Source organism: Chinchilla lanigera, unplaced genomic scaffold, assembly GCF_000276665.1.
Source record: "Chinchilla lanigera isolate Chin_1 unplaced genomic scaffold, ChiLan1.0 scaffold00006, whole genome shotgun sequence".
NCBI classification, from domain to species: Eukaryota; Metazoa; Chordata; class Mammalia; order Rodentia; family Chinchillidae; genus Chinchilla; species Chinchilla lanigera.
The window spans coordinates 34,284,687-34,305,220 of record NW_004955407.1 but is presented as its reverse complement, the minus strand read 5'-3'; the positions used below and the strand labels follow the sequence as shown (position 1 = coordinate 34,305,220).

Sequence of the window (20,534 nt, the reverse complement as noted above, 5' to 3'; positions counted from 1 at the left end):
TGGCTTTTGTATGCCCTGATGCCAGAGATGAAATAGAATCCCACTCAATAGCAACGAACAGTATTTGGCTGTCACAGACTTCAGTGCTTTCTCTGTACAAACCTAACATGAGACCTCATTGTCAGCATCATCCCTTTTAATAGCTTGGGGTAAACACTCAGGATAGACTTTCAGCCAGAATAGCTAGACCAGGGTGCGATTGTCTAACATAGCTTCAGCATAAACTGTTAGGACCTTTCAGCTTGGAAGCAGTGTATGCTTGTATGGTGATTTTTTGCCCCAGAGGAGTTAGCACAGATTTCCTAAGCTCTTTGGCTCGCACTCTTAGAGTTAGTGTCAAAATTTTAAACTAACCTGTAAAATAAAAACCTTGGAGAGAGTCATCCTTTAAGCATTTCACTTCCATATTCTTTACTGAGTAAGCTTCGTTCCTTCTAATTCAGAAGCATACTGTGATAGAAGGCTAGACACTGTAATGAACAGGGTTAACATCTTGGACCAGCCTGGAATCACTCTGGACTCAGTGGGGAAAATGCCCACCGCTCTGTGGCTGGACTGGCTCCGTGAAGCATTGGAACCATCCTAGGGTCTCTTTTTCAATAATGCATGATACAGTTCCATGTAAATGTGTCATGGATCAGGAATATAATGAAGTGTAATTAACACTAAAATTGCATTGACCCGATTGTAATTGTTCTTTGAAGAATCAGACCAAACCCCACAGTCATGTAGCACCTCAAGATCATGTTGGTGCAAACCATGTGGTTGGCTTGTGCAAAAATATTAGTTCCTTCCACACGGATAGACCACTAACCAACGAAGATGACGTTAAGCAAGATTTTGGTCAGCCCTCAAAATTATGTAGCCTTTTCACAACCCCGGTTTGGGCTCCTAAAAACCATGTGACCTGCTAGAGACTTTTATCTTCTCATCAATTTCTACCAACAGTGATTGGTGAGATTTCAAGAATAAAATGCACCGTGGAAAAATTCAAACCCAGCAAAGCTGGCACAGGGTTAAAAGATGAGGCAAGACTTCCCTCCGGGAGATCAGGTTTCCCTTTGACGTGTGGTTCCAAATTCTTTAGGGCCAACAGAGAGCCCACCAATAATTGCCTGTAATTCAACACACACGACCAGCATCCCTGAAAGGCAAGCATCAGCCTCTCCATTATAGTCGGGGTCTCCATTTCTTATTGTGTTTTCTTTTCTTCTTTGATTTTTTCCCTCTGGAGCAGTAGTTTTTTTCAGGCAAGGTCTTGCTTGACATCCTAATATAAGTGTAATTTTATCTTCCCAGAGGCATTTCTTATTCTTCACCCCAATGACCATTTCATCGTCAGTGTGCTTAGAAGAGCCAAGCCCACCTCTGGGCATCTGTTCTATCTGAGATGAAGGCAAAATGTTTAGAGTGTCAGAATCAACAGTGCTACAGCATGTCCTGGGCTCACCACAGCTGACTGACCAGAACATTAAATATCTTCATTGTACATATTCAATTAATATTTCCATGTACCACAACTGGAAAATCAACCTATACAGATGTACATGATCTAATTGTTCCTGATCCCTCCTCATCAGTCCTCAAGAGATTCTTTCTGGTCTGAGCTGAGACAAGACAGGACAATGATCCTTCCAAGTGCATGCCAGATTGACCTTTGTCATTGTTTCTCAACTCCCCATCATAGATGGAGCACCTTCTAAGTGACTGTTGAAATAAATCAGTGCTAGTTACTATGAATGAAGGAGGGACAAAAGATGAAGAAATACCTACAAAACATTAAAGAAGTTCTCCACTAGGCAAGAAAAGAAGTGCTCACATACATGAAGCTAACATGTGTCATATGGCACCACGTTGAAAGTGTTATTACAGCTGGGAAGATGAACTGGTTCTGGCTGGGCAAGGGACTGAAAAGCTTTTGGAAACTGTGGATTTAACTGTGCCTTCAGGGTAGATAGAACATTTCAAAGCAGATGAGGGAGGTAAGATGACATTAGCACCAAGAAGCTCTACCAGTTAAAGACTTAGAGCTGAAAGAGCACAGCATATGATCAAGAGAAATAGCATGGAATGCAGTGGAGGGTGGAGTAGACAAGAGAAGTGGTGGAAAAAGCAGGAAATAAAGCTGGAGCCACAAAACAAGACTGAGTTCAAAAGGGCTTTGAATCCTGGAGTGAAGAGATCAGACAGCACAGAGGCTCAAGGACATTGTTAAAGCTGGGATGTGAAAGTTCTGGGTTATAAAAAGACCTTTCCGAAGTTGAGGGGCTGTGTGAAGAGAAGAAAGGTGATTAACTTGGAGCATGTTGATACAATAGTATTAAAGAATAAAATGGGCACAACTGGGTCAGTGGAAGTAAAGCGGAGAAGAGGCATGAGGGAGATACACCCCAGGGGGCTGACAAGGACCTTTTCCTTTTCTCTGAAAGAAGGAGTCAAGGCCAGTGATAAAAACACCTGGAATCTGGTGGTCACAAGGGCAGGTATCCAGGATGATAAGGAAGAGCAAGGGAAGAATGAGTGGTGAGAGATGGGGAGCAATATTTGAACACATAGAATTTAAGTCCCTTTTGAACATCCATGGGATGATTTTTAGGTGAGATACAGAGGTAAGTGTACACCCTGGAGGGAAGCTGGGGCTACAGGCAGGATTAGGAGTGGAAATCCAGCTGTGTAGGACATAACAGCACAGTCCCATGGAGGTAGGACCTTCTTCCCCAAAACTTGGGAGAAAATCCGGTAGCCACACAGCACCTGTCCGGTGACCTACTTTGGGTTTAGTGCTCACAGGGCTCCAATTCCAGGACATTGTATCCTGTCCAGCAGAACATAATGCAAACCCCCATGTTAAAATTTCTGGTAGCCACAATAAAATAAGGAAAAGAAATGTAGGAGATTAATTTTACTAATATTTTTATTTAACCCAATGCAGCCAAGTACTATCATTTTAACATGGGTTCTATTTCAAAGATGTGAATGCATAGTTTATATTCTGTCTTTTGCAGTGAGTCTTTGAGATCTGGTGTGTGTCTTGGCCCAGACCAGGCATCTTTGAAGGCATCAGCTTATTAGTCTCGTGATGTGCTATAGGGATAGTACTGAAGCACTCACAGATCGGGTGACCGTATAATTTGTCCTCCCACACTAGGGCACTTCTGAGAGATCAGGGTGTGGCACCAGCAGCGAATAGGGCCTGGCCAGGAAGTACCAGGAAAGGCGATGTCTCACACTAGGCCCCTTGAAGACCAGCTGCCGTGCCTCTCTTCTGCATTTCCAGCAACTTCAGCCTGGCAGAGAAAGGGCAAGGACAAGCACTGACTCATGTCCTGCGTTCGTCTCCTCTAAGGCACCAGGATGAGCCCCAGGATCAAGGAATTTGGCACTTCTCCATGCTCTGGTTCATCTCTCTAAAAAAAAAAAAAAAAAAAAAAAAAAAGGATAAACTAATAATATTCTCACCTAGTATGTACTGACCTGCTGTGTGTTCAGTTCCTGGACCAGCACTTGCTATGTAACAAACTAGATACTGGTATTTCTGTTATCCTTGTGAGGTTCAGAGAGGTTACCTAACTTGCCTAAAGTCACCCAGCAGAAAAAAACTGAAATCCACGTCTGGCAGAGAGGAAGTTCCAGGTTCTTAACCTTTGAACCATGTGGATAGTTTTCCTCCACGTCTGCCAAAGGATGCAGCTTTGGATGGCTGGAAAGACAGAGAGAAACAGTAGTGTGTTTTTGTGTTAACCAGATGGAGTGGCTTTGTCATTGTGCTTCTTGAAAAGAACACATAGCTCAGTCTGGCTGCTTGAGGCTTGATGGAAGCAAAGCCAACTTTCCATACAAACATGAAAGATGTTCAACTTTTAAATCATCAGCATTCAGTGCCTCTGTGTGTGTGTGTGTGTGTGTGTGTGTGTGTGTGTGTGTGTGTGTGTTCATCCACTTCCCAACATCCCTTTTCTCAAAGACAATGCACACAGCAATTAATAGATCTGGTATGAACCTGGATACTAAGCTACAGCTTAGCTCCTCGGCACTTCAAGGCCTGACAGTGATCATGGATGAGATTCTGTCTGCCTCATTTTAGAGGATGATCTAAGTTTGGGATGAACCTGCCAGCGATGATGTGAGAGAGAAACATGCTCATCGCCAGAGACCCTGGAGAGACTCTCCCCAGCTGTGAATGTGTCGCCCAGCAAAGTCCAATCCCAGGCATTGCAGCTGGGGTGGGTGTGCTGGCTGCCACGCATTCCAGCTGCTGTGTCAGGGCTGTGTGGCACATCTGCGAGTGTGGTAGGAAAATCACATAACAGTGCCACCTGTGCTTGTATTGGCACGAAATTCAAAGAGTTTGTACAAGGTGTGCGGTGGCCAGGGGCTCACAGCTGCAGCTAGTGCCCCTTCTTCCCTCCACATGTAGAGCCTGAGACAAAGTACCCAGTGGGCCAGTGCTGCTAGGGTTCCAAGCTGCCCTCCCACTGGAGGCCGAGCTTTGAGGTAGAAGCTACAGGCAATGAGGATACTTACCATCCTTTATAGGGAGGATGGTGAAGTGTCAGTGACAGGAGAGGCCTGTGGAGACTTTGAGTAGTGAAGGATACTTGGAAGACTAATGATTCCTAGGTGTGAAACTAGATAAAGATGCAGAATGTAGAGTTTCTTAGATTAAGGAAATTATGGCAGAGTATGGGGAGGGGAACTGTGGGTCTCGTCTAAGTGCAGTTTGACTTGACTCTGGCATTTAAAATGTGGTGCTTCAGAGGATGAAAAAGGCTATTTCTGGGGACATAAAATGAGTCATATAATATTCTAGTGGTGTTTATAGGGCTGTGAACAAATAGTGTGTGTGGTGATTTGGGTCTGTAAAGAATAAATGCAAGCCATTCATCTATGTATCTGTGTACATATCTATAAATACATGTATGTATGTTATCTATCTATCTACTCTATCTACCTATCTTATCTATCTATCTATCTATCTATCCATCTATTTCTACTTGTCCTATTTCCCCATCACTCTATCAATGTGATGAGCATATTGGCATAAGAAAATAATGCAACCCTAATAAAGAACATCATTTCTAAAGACCTCAGTACAGATGAATAAACTCTGTGACTTCCCTTTCGCCAACCCAGTGGTGGCAGCGAAGGGGTTAAAGGTGTAAGCTTCTGGGGAAGAGAAAGCAAGGGAGAATAAGTCTTAAAATGCAGAGCCACAGAAAATACACTGAAAGTACGACTTTCCCAACTCTGTCCCTCAGTGATGGGGAAGTGACAGCAACCTAAAACATGCGCACCACATCCACAGGGAGTCTTGGAGGTCTGGTTTGTGCTCCAGGGAAGGACAGTCATCTCTCTAGGACACAGAGCCTGAGTAAACAAGGGCCTGAATTTGGAGCTGCCTCCTCTATGAGCCTGGAAGTTCAATGTTCCCCTTCACCAGAGGCATGATCCCATCACATGATGACATCTGCAGGTTTAGTAGCAACAGGAGGAACTGGAAGTGGGTTAAAGTAAAGTAGGGTCTCATTCCACACAATCCCTGGTCCATCAGAGAAGATTAAATAATTAATTCAACAATGCACAAGTTGATAAAAACAGGATCACGATTTCCAGGCAACGGTGTAAGTTTTTCTGTGATTTTAGCCCATGACGTGCACTGAAATTGTCACTGTGTGCCTTGGAGCACAGATAGGGATCAAGTTTATTCAGCCTCCTTTGGGATGTGCCTTAAGACCAAGGTCTGCAACTCCCACGCCCTGGCAGGAGCCACTGTGACAGAGTGCCCGAGGTCCCATCATCTTCCGTGCAAAGCGGATGTCCTGGCTCAATCTCTTTGGGCCTCTTGTTTTCTGGAATTATTTGATGAAACACACTCCCAGTACAGCCAGACACTCTGACATGTGACTGAGCGTCACCAGCATTGGTTTGGGGGGAATCAATGCCCTGGTCTATGTAGACCCCAGTAGTTAGTGGCGGGCAGGGTGAGTAACACAGTTCCGCGTTTCCACTTTCTCCCTTCTTAGACCGTGCCGCATTCCGAAGGCAGTTAACAGCTTTCAGGAGCAAATGGCAGTGAGCAGTTCTTCAACTTTAAAGGAATCTTACATGGTCAGGATTGCAGGGTGAATGTGGGTTATTTTGAAAGTGTGTAACATCACTAGAGAAGCAAGCAGTTGGAAAGCTTTTGAAGGTCTTTATGAGATGTGATAAAAAAAAAAAAAATACAGTGAATGTTGTGGCTGAATGTTGCCCTCCAAAAGCAAGGCAGGCTCATAAAAATATCACCCTTCTTATTCACTGGATCAGGCCCTGTACTATTTTTGGTGCTTCTCGAAGTCAAAATGACCATGCAAGGTGACTATTTTGGATCAGTTCAGGACACTGAAACAGCCATGACAGCACAACTAACAACACTCACGAAAGAGGACTTGCAGAACTCTTTCCGAAAGTGGCTAAAACAATGGGATGATTGTGTTCAAGAAAAGAGGGAGTGCTTTGAGGGAAATTAGTGGTAATGTTTCTCTTACTGTAATAAGTTTTTAAAATTTAAACAGCCTCTGTAATTTTGATCATGCCTCATCTGTTTTGTCTTCCTTTCTCCTACTTTATGAGCATTTAAAGACACTGATCCCTCAGACTAGACCCTAGCTTTCACTCCAGGCACCATAACCCAGTAAGTTCAGGATAACCAAGCCCCACTGCTAACGTTAGGAAGGTGGCTCCTTCTGCTTCCTGGGCGGCAGCTGCCCCTGGAGACAGAAGTGGAAGAACTGAGCCCCGCAGAAGGACTATCATGAGGTGTTGATCTTCACAAGGAAGCTGTGGGTTTGTGATGTTCTGGAGATTTTGTGGCATCATGGGGTCAGTGATGTAATTCACGAGAATGTTCCCAAGATCAATTTAAAGTAAGACATGGGTGAGTCATCTCTCCTAACAGACGGCTTTTCTCCCTCTTGTTCACTCATCATCATCAAAGGGAAAATCATAAGTTAAGTATGCAAAACTTACATGGAGTCCTGTCTGCTTGTGCTTAGTTTCCCACTTGTGGGAGTCTCCCCTTACCGCTCATCCTCCTTAGTCAGTTGCAGGGAAACCCGTTATTTTCCTGCCAGCTGTCTTGCCTGCTCCTTGCTGGGAAGTTTTGCTCTCCCCTAGTGGAGGCCAAGTTCTGGCATCCCACACTGTCCTAACTGCACCTCCACTCAAACAGGGCCCAATGCCATGGAAGATTAACATGGATCAAGATGCCTTGATGACTTTTTCAGACTGGGAAATTATCTCAAATGTATTGTGACTCAGGGAGGAGCACACTGGAAGGAGAGCTGATGATGTGAAAACAGTCCAGGGCCAACTTGTTTTTCAAAGAGGAGGAAATATACGAACTCACCACTTCTTCAGGTGTATCATGAAGTTCAGTTATTCTTGCGTCATAACATGAAGTTCTATCATGGAACACATGAGGGAAGAATCCCTTTAAGAGCCACTTGTTTTATTGCAAACATAATTTAGGTGGACATACTAAATGACATTAATCGCTGTTGTATTCTCAGGCTAACATGCAACAAATGTTTGTCTTGAGTCCTTACTATACTTCTGACACCTGCTAGGTGCTGGGGATATAGTAGTGAACAAATAGATGAACATCCTTGACCTTGGGAGATTTATATTTAAGAGAAGTAAAAAATTGAGAAGTAAAATGATATTAAGAGCAGTAAAGAAAAATAAGACAAACAAGGTGCGACTGAGAGTGCAAGGATAGTGAAGGAGGGCCCCACCGAGGAAGAGACAGTGATCTGGCTGAGAAGGCTGCATTCTCAACCGGAGCAGCTGAGCCAGGGAATCCTGTAGACATCAGCACAAGGCAATCCCACAGGGGCAAGAGCTATAGCAGGTGCAAATGTCATGTGATATAGCCTCCATCACATGTCATGTGATATAGGGAGGCTTTTATTATTTTTGTAAAAGAATGTCACTGGAATTTTGGAGACACTGGCTTGGAGCTATAGATTATTTTGTATCTTAACCAAAGTCTTCCAATCCATGAACATGAGCTACCTTTCCATTGATTTAGGTCTTTAATTTCTTTCAGTAATATTTTGTAGGTTTATTGTAAGTCCTTTGCCTTCTTAGTTAACTTAATAAAGTTATTTTGCCTAGTAAAGTTATTCTTAAATATTTTGCTCTTTCAATGCTATTATAAATGGAATTGATTTTTAATTTTCTTTTGGGACCATTCAATGCAAGCATGCAGCAATGCAACTGAGTTTTGCATGTTAATTTTAGACATTACAACAGCCAAATTCATTGATTAGCTCTAAGGGGGAAATTTTGAAGATTCCTTAGGGGTTCTCTATATTCAGTAGGGTTTCTACACATGACATCTGTGAAGAGGGGTAATTTTACTTTCTGCCTTCCTATTTGGGTTCCTTGTATTTCTTTGTCTTGCCTACTTGCTCTGGCTACTACCTTCAGTACTGTGTTAAATATAAGTAATAAAAATGGGCATATTTGTCTCACTGTTAATCTCAGGGAGAAAGATTTCAATATTTCAGCCATCAGTACAATTCTATGAATAAGTTTTTCAGGGTTAGCTTTTATCATGATGGCAAAATTCCCTTCTATTTTTGGTTTATTGAATTTTGGGGTGAGGAATAAGTTTTGGAAATAGTGGCATTCATTGCACATCATTATGAACATAATTATTGCACTTAGCTGCATACTTAAAATGGTTAAAATGGCAAATTTTATGTTATGTATATTTTACTATACCAAAACAGTAATACTGGGATTGATCAAAACCAGTGCATGTTTAATAAAAATATTATTACACTAAAAGATATATTGACATTAATCCCTCTCAAAACATTCCCTGTTGCTTTGAACCAACCTACCACATCATTCTGGACACTTTCTGAAGCAGCTCTGCAAGTTCTTTTTTGTGAGTGTCTTGAGTTCTGTTTTTGTGGCTGCCCCGATGTCTGGAATCAATTCAAAATGTTAACAGCAGTTTCTGCTGACTAAAAACATGATGTGTCCTCATCTGCCTTATTCACCAGATATGGCACTATGAAACTTCTGACTTTTCCCCAAGGTCAAAATGACCATGAATGAAAAATGTCTTTTGTCAGTTTATTACATCAAGGCAGCCATGACAGCATGAAAGACATCCATGAAATAGCACTTCCAGCACTGCTTCAGAACGTAGAAAGAACAATGGGATAAGTGTGCTAAAAGTAAAGCTGAGCATTTTAAGGGGTACCAATGGCAATGTATCTTTTACTATAATAAATCTCTTTTTGTTTTTGTTTTTTGGTTTTTTGGTTTTTTGTTTTTTTGGGTTTTTTTCTGGTACCAGGAATTGGACTCCCTACCTTACAGTTGCCAGGCAGGTGCTGTGCTGCTGAGCTAAATCCCCAGCCCTATAATAAATCTTTTTAATTCAAGCATTGACCATATTTTATCACACATTGTTCAAGAAACCGAAAATCCCATTGAATTGGATTTTAAAAGAGCTAAATATTACAGTATGTGAATTATAACTCAATAAAGATACTTTAAAACCTTTTTTAAAAACCCAAATAAAAAATTATTGCAAATAAAGGTAAGAAATGATGATGTCACCAGGTGTGGTGGTCCACACCTGTAATCTTAGCACTCAGGTGGCTGAGACAGGAGGATCACAGTGAGTTTCAGGCTGGCCAGGGCTACATAGTGGGTTCAAGGACTGAACTACATAGTGAGATCCTGTCTCAAAGAAAGAAAGGGTGTCTTAGACAGAGGAGAATAAAGAAAGTGGCTGTTTTGAGTGAAACCAGTGTCATTTGATGATAGACTGGAGGGAGGACATGAGTGAAAGCAGCAAAGGATGATGTGTTCTTTAGTATAAAAGATCTGGAAATGGCAGCTACCAAAGAGGACTATGGGAGAAGAGATCTGGAAGGAAACACCAAGAGTCTGGCCTGAGACAGATGTGACTCAGGGACACCCTGGCAACTGGTTGCTCCCTGTGGGCACAAGGCTATCATGAAGTGTGACCCCCACTCCCACCTCTCCTAGAACACAACTCAAAGGTAGTGATGTGGAAGTTGAGAGCAATAACAAAGAATGTCCAGATACTGAGAATGGTTTTTGCTTTTTCTATAAATACAAAGAGCAAAGACCACTTAACTATGGGAAGTGCCTAAAATAAGTCTCTGTGCCTCCCTAGAAGTTTGCATGCAATAGGTGTATGGTAAGTGTTACTGGTTCATTGTGAAACATTTCTGATGAAAATGGTCCAGTCTTCTCCCCTGTAGATTTGAAAAGTCAATAGACTCTAATTTTCCTCTGGGGAATTATTGTGTCCCTACCTTGACTCAAGGGTCTCTTAGATTCCTTTTCAGCCTTACATTTTGAAATGTTCTGGTGCCTTCTGTTGATAGCTGTACCTCGGGAAAACACCCAGTTTCATTTGGATGACAACTAAAGACTAATTTTCATTAGTCCAAGTGTGGCTCCAGCATCTCGGGTGAACGTTGACATCACTCTGCCCAGGGAAGATGAAGCTCATCCTAGACAGACAGAGCTGAAATCATTTGAGAAATTTAGCTCCTCTTTCTGTTGAATGATACCAGTAGAGAGTTACTTAGAAAGTTCATTCTAACACGATGCCCAAAATTGTAAAACCAGAAAGACCAGGATCTGCACGGTCTTATGCCTGATGGGAAAGAAGAGACAGAACCAGCTCTTTCACTCATTTTCATTTTTCATGCACTTCCTATGGGGCGGAAGCCTAACTACGTGTGGTCACAAAACCCAGTACTGAAACAGCCGTCCTCTTTCATCTATGTCCCCACATGCTGAACACTGGATAGTGTGTGTGTTTTTAATACTACTCTCTCTTCCAGGGAGTTCAGAACACACGCGTTCTTTTTTAACTCCTACCAGACCCTGAGATCTGCCAGCCAGAGAGACCATAATGAAAGAAGTTTGGAAAGGTCAGGGGAAAAGGTGGTGAGCAACAGCCTACAATCAGGAAGCATGGGTCTCCCGGGTCAGCCCTTAACTCACTCATACTCAGACATGGGGCTCCATGACCTCTCTGTATATTGGTTTTGTTACCCGTAAAACACAGATAGTAACACTTGCAAAGCAGACACTGAATGGAATGCATTTTGTGATCTCTGGAGAAAAGGGAGCCTGTTAACATATGCTAACAATGTGTTATTTTGGGGCAGGCCTGCAGCCATAGCCACCAGAGTTGTTTGGGGGAGCTCTGCCAAGAGCAGCCAGATCACTCCAGCCTCCAATCCTCATCTCTGGGGCCAGCTGGCATGAGATAAAGAGCCACTCTGCCCAGCTGTCCATGCCCTGCTTACCCACAGGCCTAAATTCAGGGTTCTCAATGCTGATTGCCACTGCAACTCACCACGTGGGTCTAAGAATAGACCCAGTTCCCAATAGGTGCGTGTCTTCAGGAAGAGCTATCAGATCACCCATTTGTGGGATGAAGCAGTAAAGGTTGGGTCCTTCAAGGAAAATGATTTTGCTCTGGAATACAGATTTCATACTTATACCTCATGTAGTGGGTGAAGAGGGTTTGTGGTTTGCTTGAGTCTTAAGAAAAAAGAAGTTGGCAATGAAATGAACTGAGGACTGGGCTATCCACTTCTTGCTCTGTGAGGTTTGAGCTTCATGGTGCCCAAAGCCAAAGAAAGCTCCCTAGAAGATGAGGAAGATGGAGGAGGTCATGTAGTCAGGAACCGCCTTTGTTATCTCTGAAAGTCACACGGTGGCCTCTGAACGTCGGGTTGCACTTTTGAGGAAGCCACAGGGATGTTCTTGGGGAACTGGGGTTGATCTCTGCAGCCCCATCAGGTTCCTTTTCCTAAACCCCTTTCTTCCTTCGTTTCTCCATCCCCTCTCTCAAACGTTCTTGCCTCCCAAAATATTTTCCAGAGAGGAAATCAGGGCAGCAAAGATATTGAAGAGCTCAACTCTTTCCTGATAGACTCAGAATGTGAAAGGGAAACAGTCTAGAGTGCAACAATGCCCACACCACAGCATAAATTTGAAGTTGACATTTCGATACCACCGCCAGGGCGGCACAGGCAGAGAAGGAGACAGAGAGCAGAGAGAGATACTCAGAGAATGCCAGGCACCACTCCCACATCCTCATGTGAAGCTGACCCTGAGCCACCACCCCGTCTCACAGGACCCCTTCCCCACTCCACATTTGTATCCCAAATGCACACAGAGAGTCCGGGGAACCACCCCACATGTGGGGCAAGAAGGGTATGGTGCTGTTTTCTGGTTATGGAAACCATCTTGGAGAGTCTGTCAGGAAGGTGTGGAGCCCAGCAGCTCCCATCTGCGCAGAGCTTCTCAGCAAGAGGAAATGGATTTGAATATCAGCATGAAGAATTTAAGATAGATGCAGGAAGACTCTCCAGACAAAAAGACTATTCAGCCCTGTGAGACATTCCTGCCTGTGGGATAAGCCCTGCTCTTTGAAGGTCTGGCAATAAGTAAAGGTTCTATCATCTACCAAAGCAGATGATCAGCAAGATCCCTTCCAGGGTGGAGGCTACCTCATCATCTAATTTTAGCAATTCCTCTTGGCAAAGGATGGGTTTCCCCTTGTCTTTCGGCTATCTGGGGTTCCACACATCATCTCTATGCTTCCTTTGAAGTTGGCAGTTCTGCAAGCTCAAGGCTAGATATGCAACAGGAACCATTGGCCACCCTATCTCACTGCAGCAAGAAAAAGCCTATTTTTTATTGTGAAATGGAGCTACCAAGTTTGAAATTAAAAATGGGCTGTCAAGTTTGGGTGTCACACTCAGAAATGATCATTTTGTCAACTCCCACCCAATATTCTGTCTTTCTTTGCAGGGGGTAGGATGCTTAAACCATGACTTTATTTCCACTGCTCATTTGAAGCCTTCATTCATATTTTTAACTCATTATAAATGAATGCAATTTAAGCCTATCGCACAATGACAGCAAGTGGCTGGAACGCTGTGAGAATGTGTTTCCCATTGTGGAAACTACAAGTTAGTCATTTTCTTCTCCCAGGGAAATTTCTTCACTTTGGCTCAGGGAATTTTTTGAAAAAGAAATCATAAGTTCCAAATTACTTTTTCATCTCAAAAGTTAGCCCTATGGAAAATGTGGCAATGTTTCTGAATTTTTTGCAAAATATTGTGATAATATCTGTGTTCTATTGCTAAAGAGCTAAACCCTTACTGTATTTTTTTAAAATCAGGGGTTGGGTGGTGGTGGTGGTAGTGGTGGTGGTGTTGATGGTGTGTGTGTGTGTGTGTGTGTGTGTGTGTGTGTGTGTTATTTTTAACCTCCTAGGCTCACAGTGTAAAGAAAAGTGATAAGCTCAAGGGGAAAGTTGTACTTCAGAAATGCCTAAGTTTCTAGATCGTTTCCAGCCACCCTTTCTGTAACAGATCTTTGTGAAAGTAACTTTTTTCCACTGACAGTTTCAATAAGAGATCTGTTATAAAGTACAGTAGAGGTGCACGGCAGCGGGAGGGGAAAGAGCTTGGTATTCTTTTTCAAGCTGGCTATCATTTAAGAAGTGTCAACATTGTTCCAGGAACTCTGCTTTTAGGCCAAAGATTCCACCCTCATCTTTGCCTTCCCCGCAGCCCCCAGCTTGTGCTCTGACTTCATAAACACGTCTACAGAGTTTGAGAAAGAGCTGCTAAGGGTCAGACGCATGACAGAGCAGGCTCTGTGGGAGGGCGTCTGCATCTTCGTCTCCTGGAACCAACCGGAGCCTCAGACCCCAGCCCCACGTCAATAGCCTCCCTTGCTATTGGTTGTTTCTTCTGCATAAGGTCGTGAGCTTCTTTCACTTCCCTTTCCTTGAACTCCCTTCCTCCTCCCCTTGAACATACAGGTGTCACCCCTGAGCTGCACAGCCGGGCTGAACAATGACACAAGACTCACACCTACTTATGTGGGGCCTGCCGTGTGGGAGAGCGCCAAGATGGCGGCAACGGGGGGAGAATTCCCGCCGCATGAGGTAGAGAGTCCATGTCCGTGGCAATGTGGTCCTCCCAAGCCTGAGATGCCATTCAGCCACACTCCTACGGGCAGCAGCAGTCAAATTCAATGTTCTTCAGGTATTTGAAAGCAGACCAGGAGCTTCAGCTCAGTCTCTCTGTGCTCAAAATTCTGAAATGCTTTTCTATCCTCAATGGAAGACAGAGGTATTCTAAAAGTAGGAATATGGATACATGAAATCTAGTTTCCTGTGCATCCAAAGAGGCACCTATACCTACCCACACGTATCCATTCCAAGAAGCAGAGAAGCTGTAGAAAGCAGAGCAGAGAGAGGGCCTTGCTGTACACCCCATGTTGATAGAGGATAACAAGTAAATTAAAGCACTTAAATCTCAACTTAGTCCCCAGGAAGGAACAATCTTTATTCCAAGGTCAAAACTCAGAGTTCTAATGTTTTCTCTTAAAATTGGGGAAATATATTAACGCATTACTCACTCTATAGTTTTTAATTTACCCTAAGTAATGAGAAATTAGTTCTCAGGTCATTAGGTCCCACCCTTTGTGCGAGAGCTGGAAGGGCGGAAAGTGTCCCGGGAAGGGTGGGCCATGATGCGCAGGGGCTGGGGGATGTGCTGGCCTCACGAGGTGCCTCCCGCCCTGATTCTCAAGCAGCAGCCCCTGCCCCTCGCCTCCCCCTGCGCTGCACAACCAGCTTCCAACCCATTGTTGACTTCGGCCACCGGTCAAGTTTCCTTCCAAGTCCCCAGACCATGGTGCTGGTGCGGAGCTGAGTCATGCTTTCCTGGACTTCCTGCCACCCGGGAGTTACAAGTCACAGTTCCAGTCAGGAAACCAAATTCACCGCCCCAGAATTTGGCCATGGTCTCCGATGATGACGGAGAACAGAGGTGCCCAGTCAATATTTAGGCTGGGAGATAATTCCCCTTTTCTTATGTCAGTTTGCATCTACTGACTGGTTTAACTACAAATATAAAAGCCCATATGTGTGCACAAGAGCTTAAAATACAAAATCCTTCATTATATCCTCACCAATGGAAGAAGTGCATCTATCATTTCATTGGGATAGTTAACATCTTAGGTAAACACTCTATCCTTTTTCCAACCTTATAAAATGTCTGCAAAGATTATTAAGGTTTTAGGAAAAACTTGCATGGCTGTTCCCAATCAAGAAAATATTGCTCTTCCTGGATGTTCTGCTACTGTTGAATGATCCAGTGATTGTCAAACTGAGCTCCCCACCAAGTCACAACTTTTATTTTCTTCTTCTCCTTTTTCTGAGAGGTGATGCCGTCACTTCTGTTGCTAATAGGACCTTTGAGACCATTCTATATGTTGCCAAGAGCATGACTTTCAACAAAACCACTTGCCCCACTTCAAAGAGTAGGAGAAAAATAGGCTTTTAGAAAAATTACTGAGAGGCAATCTCAGTGGGTGATGTGGAAGAAATTAAACCACTGCATTTCTTCCAGACTTTTCCCACATTCCTTAGCGATAGTGTGTGTGTGTATGTGTGTGTGTCTCTGTCTGTCTGTCTGTCTAGGAACCAGAAAATAGACTTTCAGTGTCTCCTCTTCTGCCCCATCTCCTAGTAATGGCATTGATTCTGAGAACAAATCTCCAGTGGAAAGTCACTGAGGAATGCAGGAGGTTCCTGGGACAGTTTTGTTTGCCTATGGAAACGCTTGTCTTTCTAAACTGTTCTTTTAAAATAATGGTCTCTACTGGCCCATCCCTAATATTGACCTTATCTTTTCCGTTATTCTATCCTATCATTAAATCATTTGCTATCATTTAAAATTTCCAGTGTTCATGAGCGATACCATTAAGACATATGCATTAGATCTGGAAAGTTTGACTTTTGCTCCTCATGGAAGTTTTATTTTTTTATTTTATTTTTTTTTTTTGGTTTTTTTCTCCGGTACCGGGAACCGAACTCACGACCTTGCGCTTGCCAGGCAGGCGCTTTGCCACTGAGCTAAATCCCCAGCCCCTCCTCATGGAAGTTTTAAAAGCTCCTGGAAATGGCCACATGTGTCTTTCTCAAAGTAGCGCCTAGAGGCATACCCAGGTGATGGTGTCCGCCTGACAAGAGCCGTGCGGAGCACCCATTGACCCTCACGGTGCTTCCTAAGCCTCCTGATGCTCTTCCCAGCAAGGAAGGAGCCTGGCCCTTTCGGGGAACTGCGGGCCTGGCTGCCAGCTCTGCCCAGGGAACCTGCCCTGGGGAGGCTCTGTGTTCCTCCCCACCGAGGTCTGGGCAGGCTGCCTGCACAGAGTCATCTGTTTTATTGCTGGCCTTACGATGGAGAAACTGGACTTTGAAAGGCCACTCTAGCCACAGTTTGGGCTACCCTGCAACTCGAGGACTGGGCCGAGCTCGCTGGGCACCGCCTGGACTGCCGTGAGGACACTGGTGCGGATGCATGATCTTTTCATGGCCATAGAGCATCACGGTTCAATGTGCTGAGGTTTTAAATGTTATTTTAAATATTATTTAACTTTGTTCACTTTTATCATCGTTCAGCAAAGCGCTCCTCTTCCTATCCCCTCTAACTCTCGGAAACCTTTGCTTCTGTGCTGATGGAGTGGTGCACGCCTGCCTCCTCTAGAATGTTCCTCACGTGGAGACAGAGACTGTCATCAGTCTCACTCATCCTCCCCCAGTACCCAGAATGCTGCCTGATCCCTGGCCCATTTCTACCTGTGGTTTGGTTTGGTTTGGCTTAGTTTTTGGTACTGGAGATTGGACGAGGGTCTTCACATGGAGCTGCATCCCCAGCTTTTTAAATTTCTTTTTTTATTTTGAGAAAGGGAGCTAAGTCACTAGTTGCCAAGGCTGTGCTTGAGCTTGTGATCTTTTTGCCTCGCCCTCCCAGAGTGCTGGAATTGCATGCTGGGCATGTTTTTATTAAAGGAAATTGAGGAACCAGGCGACTACCACCAACTTTCCCAAAGTCCAGCTGGTGGCGATGTGCCTGCATTGTGGCTTGTGTTCCAGTACCGTGTCCCTCCCACCATGCCAACCTGTGAGAGGACCACACTGGCACACTGTGCAAACTGTGTGAGCTCCACCATGCTGGCCACTGGGTAGGACTTGCAGAGGTCAGCCCTTGGCTCGCCAAGGTCCTGAGGAAGAGCAGAGATGCCACAGGCCCTTGGAGAGCTAACTCATTCATTCTCTGTGGAGGCAGCTGGTCACTTTTATGTGGCTTCCATGACAAATTGTCACCAGCCATGAGGCTGAAAACATCAGAAATCTACCCTCCTAGTTCTAGGGGCCGGAAGTCCAAAATCAAAAGGTGTTGACAGAACAGGCACCCTCAGAAGGCTCTGGGGGTCAGGGAGCTCTTCCTGCCTCTTTCTACCTGCTGGTGGTAGCCGGCATCCTTAGCTGCCATGGCTTCTGTGTACATCACTCCAGTCTCTCCCTCTGGCATCATGTGGTGGTCTTCCTTGTGCCTGTTTTTTCTCTGTTCCATAAGCACACTAGTCCTGGATTTAGAGCTGTCCTAATCCCATATAACCTCACCTTAACCATTTACTTCTCCAAAGACCCTCTATTAGAACAAGAGCTTATGCCGAGGTTCTGGACATGACCACTCAACCCAGCTTAGAACATATGCATGTGGGACACAGTCTCCATCCACCACATTATAAGTTGTCTAACCTCTGGGTCTCTATGCCCTCTCCTGTAAAATAAAAATACTGTAATAGCAATAATGGAAGGAGGAGGAATCCATGCTTAGCACAGGACAGCAAGAGATACATACAGTAAGTTGAGATAAAGCCAGTCTGTAGATAATTCACAAGGTTGACCTGGATAGCCATGTCACGAAGACCCTATGAGGGGTGACAGACAAGGGAGATGACTCAGGCCAGTCAGGAAGTACAGAGCAGGCATGCAACCAGACAGAGGAACAAGGAGGTGCAGCCAGGGAGGACAGGGGAGAGGACATTTTTGGTGGAAGTGAGAGCCATGGACAGGAAGGGGCATGATTGGTCAGGATGGCTGAGGCCCACATTCAGGAGCAGCTGGGGTACAGCAGGACAGGCAGGTAAGGTCTAACCACAGGGCCCACCCCATGCTTTTCTAGATCTTTAGGTTACTTCTGGATTTAATGATCAGCGATTCCCTAAGATCCTGGCTGGGCAGGGTGACCCAGCATCTCCTGAACCACTCAACCCCCCAGCAAGGCTACATGAGGAGCCCATGGTGTTCTCCTCCCAAAGTGTTGATGTGTTTTATGGAAAAGTTGCTGTACATTTACCTATTTTTAGGAAAAACTCACTCCTTTGGTCCAGCCACTACACCTTAATGGAAGACTCCTAGAAATACATCTCCAGGGTTTGAGATATACTAGTAGAAAATGGAAAGTTTCAACCAAAAGCCGCCCTCTGATCTATCTTTTGTGACCAGACCTATCACATTTCCTTACTGTCCCCCACTGTGGCCTCTTAGGAGCATCATACATTGTCACATCTGCAGATCTTATGATTTGGAGTTCTTGTTTCTATTGGGGGAAGCCCCCTGTAGAAACCAGCCTGTCCTGAAGTCCTCCTTTGATATAGGGCCAGATCTTCTTTGTGCCACAGGCAAACTCTCTATAGCCTCTGGACCTTCCTGACCTGCTGATACTTTAGTCTGCTGCTGTATGTCTCTGATCCTATCTTATAGTTGGGGTCTCCTAATGGCACTGCTGTGGTTTGGGTGTGGGTTGGGTGTCCCCATATACTCTATGTCAAAGTGCAATCTGCATTGTGAGAGATTAAGAGTGGTCAGTATAAAAAGATCTAAGAGATCTGAGATCTCAGTATAAAACAATAAGTCATTTACATCTTCATATGATCCAAGAGGTTGTCACAAAATCAGGATACAGCATGGCAAGGGTCAGTACAAAGAGATCTGAGTGGACCAAAGGAGATGTTCTGGGTGTCCCTGCACGACCTAAACCTGCTGCTATTGACATCATCTCAGTCAGCCTTGAGGATCTGCAAGTCCCTGGGCCTGGGAAGCCGCACCCTCTGTTCTTCCCAGGGGCCTGAAGTTGCCCTGCCCATCATCAGCTACCAGCTCACAATCCACCCACTGTTGTTACATTCAGCCAGGTTCTCAAACAACTGCCACGTGCAGGTGCCATGCCTAGGGCAGGAGTATGGCTGGAGGAGAGAGGGAAGTCCATCCAAAAATGAATTCTGGTAGTGGAGTCACCCACTGCTCTGCTGTAAAATCAGCACCAATCAAAGCAGGAAACAGCAGCGGAAACAAAAAACTGTGGATGTCGGGGAGGACTTCGTGGTGCAGGTAGCATGGTAGCCGGAGTGGGAGGAGTTTCATGGACAGAGACGGAAGGGCAGCTCTGACAGCTGAAGGAGGAGCTGAGGGAGTGCCCACAGCACATTTTTTTTGCAAGTACTAGATGACACTGCAGGACGGAGATATGCACAGAGCGGACTGCGGGCTGGGGACCCATGTGGAGCAGGTAACGGGAAGTCAAGGGCATCCTAAGGCCAGCCTCCCGGGCTTCGTCTTTAACCGTCGATTCCTAGGATTTTGCCTGGAGACTTCCAGAATGAATTCATAACCATAGCTCCTCTGAGCCCCACAAAACCTCACAGGGGAAAAGAGAGCTGGCAAAAAGTGCCCCATTCCACAGCAATCAAACCAAGGTCTAAGAGTTCCTGTGACTCCAGGGACACCTGTGTGCTCCAGATAGGAGTGATTCCGCAGCTCAATCTCATGGTGTCACAGGGCTCTTTCCATAAGGCAAAAGAAACCACTGTCCAAGCCCATCAAGAAATCCTTCCTTCCTTCCTTCCTTCCTTCCTTCCTTCCTTCCTTCCTTCTTTCCTTTTTTCTTTCTTTCTTTCTTTCTTTCTTTCTTTCTTTCTTTCTTTCTTTCTTTTACCATCTCTTTTTTTCTAAGTGATTTGGATTTTACAGAATTCCTGCATTTGCAGAGAGTTTCAGACATCACTCATGTCCATATCTTTGGTGCTTTTCTTGCCAGAATAAAATGTTCTCCACCCCGCGCCCACCCCCCTCACCTTTTTGGGTTTTACGAGAATTTTTTAAAGTCACGTCAGACTTCAAAGGAAACCTCCCAACCGTAAAGATCCCTAGCAGACTCACATTTGCGATGCTTTCTCATTCCTGCATGAAAAGGACAGCGGTGCTAACATATGTCTTTGTCTCCCAAGGTGATTTAGGAAAGCCCCTTACTTTCTCTCCTGGCTCCTAAATTAGTGTGTCAGGACTTAGCAGCTGCCTCCTGAGCTCTGGTGACTTCACTCATCGCTGCTGTGTGGAGCCCCCTACGTCATGTCAGCACTCTGTCCCCCTTGCACGGCATGTCTGGCTTTCCTCAGTGCTGGCTAAATACTCCTGTCCTCGCTAAGTCCCAGAGACCCTGGCCACAGGGCAGACGGAGCAAGATTTAATTGAATCTTTCAGCAGTGATTCACGGAACAAAGTCTGACTGTCTGACCCAAAAACCACACAGTGGGGAGTTTAG

At 44.8% G+C, this 20,534-nt stretch overlaps 1 protein-coding gene and 1 long non-coding RNA gene across 4 annotated transcripts in view; one reads left to right on the top strand and one right to left on the bottom strand.

Moving 5' to 3' along the window:
• Runx1 (runt-related transcription factor 1) overlaps positions 1-20,534 on the top strand; it is a 234,005-nt gene that overhangs the window by 37,437 nt on the left and 176,034 nt on the right. The window lies entirely within an intron of this gene.
• LOC106146650 overlaps positions 627-20,534 on the bottom strand; it is a 115,120-nt gene continuing 95,212 nt past the window's right edge. Inside the window, exons 3-4 of one of the 2 annotated variants that reach the window (XR_001231186.1) lie at positions 10,350-10,564; positions 627-3,407 (exon numbers count right to left, since the gene is read on the bottom strand). This is a non-coding gene — a long non-coding RNA (uncharacterized LOC106146650). The remainder of the gene's footprint in view (positions 3,408-10,349; positions 10,565-20,534) is intronic. The other variant, XR_001231188.1, reaches the window with a different exon arrangement.